The sequence below is a fragment of the Polypterus senegalus genome, chromosome 10 (assembly GCF_016835505.1).
Source record: "Polypterus senegalus isolate Bchr_013 chromosome 10, ASM1683550v1, whole genome shotgun sequence".
In the NCBI taxonomy this organism is placed as follows: Eukaryota; Metazoa; Chordata; class Cladistia; order Polypteriformes; family Polypteridae; genus Polypterus; species Polypterus senegalus.
Window position 1 is genome coordinate 4,358,895 of NC_053163.1, and position 4,490 is coordinate 4,363,384.

Sequence of the window (4,490 nt, forward strand, 5' to 3'; positions counted from 1 at the left end):
GCACGGACTGCTACTGAAATAATGAGTGCACTTCAGGGCTGTCTGCTGTCTCCGTCTTGAGTTCCTCCTTAGACTTCAGGTGATTACGATGACATTTTTATGTTCGGAGTGCAGGACTTGAACTGGTGTGTGTGGTGCCAGGTGCAGTTTACAGAGGTATGCCAGTCTCGATGCAGAGAGCTGGTAACACTTCATCTAGCTGAATACCTAACAGAGGACGACTCTGACAGAAGCCCATAGCAAAGGCACAGCAGAGGCCATCCGGCTCTGAGAGCTCAGGGGAGATGCCTTGAATTTGATGAGGAGTCAAAGGTGAAGCTCTTTTACTAAAGCATTCATTTTGGAGTCCAAACACAGTCCGTCTGAAACAGTGTGGGCAAGGTAAGCCAAATGGCAGGGAGCAGCCCTGGACAGGACAGTCACGGTTCACGTCTGCCACTACAGTTGTTAGGTTAGCACAGATAACACAGCATTGGAGAGACCACGGGCTTTAGCCTGCCTTCTCCATGTGCACAAGGGGTCCCAAAAAGTGTGCTGCACTTGAATTGTGTTGTGCACTTTAGGTCTGTCTGTCTATCCATCTATCCAGGGCTGTAGTCATGATGCTCAATAAACCTTTCATCCTACCACACTGGTTGTGCCTTCAGCAGATGTGGCACTTGATTCCTGCATGGTGACCACCTCACTATGGGATGTGCAGTCCAGTATCAAGGTAATTGTCCATGACAATGGAAGTACAATGTGCCACACACCACCAGGCTTGAATATGAGAGTAAAGGACTAGAGGACTAAGGGGACCTCCATGTGCAGACCTGGTGGATGGATGTTTGTCCAGAATGCTTGAAAATGGAGGAGGTGGTCTCAGAGAACGTGAGGAGACCCTGTGGACACGTGGATGGAGGTTACATACACCGACTCACACTGAGAAACAAATCAAAAATCAGAACTTCATTTGAATACATTTTTGAATATATGGCATTTAATAGTTTCTTTTTGGTAGGAAAATGAGAGCACAAATGTCAGAGAATTGTTTAAAACTTAAAACTTTAAAATTATTTCAGAAAAAAATAAAATCCAAATTGTTCCAAAAAGACAACTAGGTGATGATGCAGGTGATGCACCCCGGCACGGCCTTCTTTCTGCTCAGATCACAGATTTCGTGCTCTTTATGTGAATGTCGTTTCTGCAGGGCTGGACAGAAGAGTCTGGAGGGACCCGAAGGTGATGTCCAGATTTTGGACAGTCTATCAAAATATCCTGGACGTGTGGAAAGTTGACCAGCATGGCGCTGTCCTTCTGATTCAGTGTATTTTCTAAAGAAAAGAAAAATCTGTTTATTTTACAGCAGTGTTAACATTCTCATTGAGTTATTGGGTTGGGGCTTCATTACACTAACACTAACAATTTCAAATTAAACAAAAACTAAAAGTACTAAATGTGTATCTTAAATCGTATTTAGAAACCTAAGGAAAATACTAGAAATTAACTAACTGCAGGTGTTTCCAGCACCTCAGCTCTTCGTCCAGCTGGTTCGCCAGCTCGTTCTTGTCCATCTGCTTCAGTATTTCCAGGGTCTCTTTGGGTGCCTTCATCATCGTGTGGTGCTCAATAAGCAACCTGGCCAAAGAACAAGTGCCAGCCGTCTCATCCACCTTGCCAGCCGGCACCCAATTGCGATCTGTCCGGGTGATGTCGCTCATCCGACCTTTGAACTCCTTCAGATCTTTCTCTTCCAGATTGTCCAGGGCCCAAGTCAGGATGGTCAGTAAAGTTTTCTTGTCTGCAGTTTTTGACATTTCTTCTCGTTGTCGACCTCACAGCAGGATAACTCGTCCGGAAAGCAGGCCTGTTATAACTGTCAGTGCGTGCGAGTCAAACGGCCGTTTACAACGCTGATCGTCGTCGGTTATTCAGAGACCGTCGCCGGCAATGGACGAGAGCTTTCCCGGGTCTGCCAGTAGAGGGCGCCTAAAAGAGCAGCGACGTGAGCAGCGTGTGTTTCGGGTGCAGACACAGCACTTAGACAGTATGTTTCGAGCGTGTCGCGTAGTCAGGACACTGTCGTATATAAAATATAAAATGTCACCTCGCCGTCGTCCTCATGCACAATAATTAACACAGGTTAATTCAGGCACTTTACGTGTTTACCTTTATGGACGTCTTGCTCACATATTTATAACTGAGAGCTCCGCCCTGAAATCCCTGGACACGCCCCCCCACCGCCCCCAGGCTTTTCGTTACAGTCGAACGACGCTGTTCAGCACCAAAAATGGCTGCATGTCTCGCATGCACCGGCAGTCCACATAGATCTGCTTACCAGACGGGTCATCGTGCTGTGAGGTCGATAACGACAATAAACGTCGAATTCTGATGTTTGCACAGCCAGTTCTGCAGACATGAAAACCTTACTGACCATCCTGACTGGAGACCTGGACAATCTGGAAGGGAAAGACCTGAAACGTTTAAATGTCTGATGTGCGACATCATCTAGACATTTGCCAATATTGTCCCGGTTGGCAAAGTGGATGCGGTGACAACGACTTGTCCTCTGGTCAGGCTGCTCACTGAGCGTGACAGCAAGTGAAACGCGCCCACCGAGACCCTGATGATACTGAGAACGAGCAGGACAAGCAGCAGAGGACGAGTTGTGGGGAGGAAGGTGGCTGTGCGACTTCAAATGACAGGCAGGCGGCCGGGGTGGGGTGATGCTGAAAAAGTAGACCCAAATGCATGACCTTTATTTTCAGTATTTTCCTTAGCTTTTTATGCAACGTTTAGGTTTACTGTACAGTATTTCCAGTTTCTAAATAATTTAAAATTGTTATCAATGCTTAACATTTAAGGCGATACAGCTCTAAACAAAGAACAGCTTTAAAATCTACTGACTTTATTTTCCGAGATGGCCAGTATATTCTGTTAGGCATTGTGCTCTGTCTGGACATCATTCGTGACCGTGGAGCACTCCAGACCCTTGTGTCCAGAGCCCCAGAAACGACAATCAGATATAAAACATTTAAAGTGCACCCCACACCTGTTAATACTTTTTGGGATCCTTTGTGTCCATGAAGATGGCAGACTTCTGTCCGTAAATACTCCAAATCTGTGCGGTCTCTGCGCTCCCCGTGACAAGTGAAACGACAGATGAAGACCGCGATTGTCCCGTCCAGAGTTGGCCCAGCCTTGCGCCTGACTTATCTAATATGTTTCGGATTACGTGTTGTAAAAACCATAACGAAAACATAAAGAAAGGGTGAAGTACAGAAAAAATAATCCCAAGCATGACTTCGATTTGTTTTAGTTTATCTGTGACACCGCATCCAGTTCGAGGCGCGTTCTCTGAATTCTCTCAGCTTGAATGGCTCACGGCGTCGGGGCTTCGGATCTCGCGCTGCTGCTTCTGTCGTTGTAGTCCTCTGTTAGCTCAGATGGATGAGGTGTTACCGGCTCTCTAACACTGAGATCTGCACACGACTGGCGCCTCCGAGCACTACACCACATCCGAGTCCGAACAAAAATACGTGTCATCTTATCATCTGAAGCCCACGGAGGATCATCCAGACAGAGACGCCACATTATTTCAGTAGCGGACTGTGTTAGTGCAGGTCGCGCTTGCTGTGCGTTCTCGTCGCCGACTCCTCAGGGCCTCTCAGTCAGCGCAGATCATCTTCAACACTCCGGACTCGCGTGTAGACGTCGTCTTCTTATTCATGTCAGCCACGCGGTTGCTCCACCTCGTTGCCTCGTCGCCACACGTCTATAGGCAGTCACACCTAAGGGTCTCTGCGACCGCCCCGTGAAGGTGAAGCCGCAGAGGAGGAGGAGCTGAGCTGAACGAGCGAGATGGCTGTGGCTTATCAGAAGTCTCTTCGGGACTCCAAATGACAGGCAGGCGGGCACTGTGGGGTGGTGCCGGCAATCAGACACCTGAGGGTTTCTACGACCGCCCCGCCGCTTGCTAACACGGATTTGTTTGGCTCCAATGGCTCAGCTGTCCTCCATGCCTCAATTCCACGAGGAGACACTGGAGGTCAGCATCACAAACTGCATCGAGCAGGTGAGGAGCTGAGCGAACGAGGAGGTGTAAGGTGGCCGGGGCGTATCAGACGTTAGTTTGGGACTTCCAATGACAGGCAGGCGGGCACTGTGGGTTTCTGCGACCGTCCCCCAGGTTAATAAAGAAGATTTGTTTGGCTCCAAAGGCTGGGACTGCGACTGTCCCGTCCAGGGTTGGTCCCTGCCTTCCGCCACTTCCCAGTTACCTTTGTCCCACTGTATCAGAATCGCTCTGTGTAGAAAATGTAAGAAATGAAAAAAGAAAAAGAGAGAAATGACACAGAAGAAACCTGCCAAGTCCCCATCTATTTCTTTTTATTTACTGATTTGTCTTTGGCTCCGCAGGCAATTGGAAGCGTGTTGTCTGAACGTTTCAGCCCATCTTTCTATCTATCTATCTATCTACCAAGGGATTCTCAGACAGTCACCCTTCCACC

At 48.2% G+C, this 4,490-nt stretch overlaps 1 long non-coding RNA gene across 1 annotated transcript; it reads right to left on the bottom strand.

Moving 5' to 3' along the window:
• Positions 1 to 957: 957 nt before the first annotated feature.
• On the bottom strand, positions 958 to 3,788 carry LOC120536564. The gene is made up of 2 exons (XR_005635151.1): positions 3,032 to 3,788; positions 958 to 1,313 (listed from the first exon to the last, which is right to left on the bottom strand). It is a non-coding gene; the product is annotated as an uncharacterized LOC120536564 (long non-coding RNA).
• Between the last annotated feature and the right edge of the window lie 702 nt (positions 3,789 to 4,490).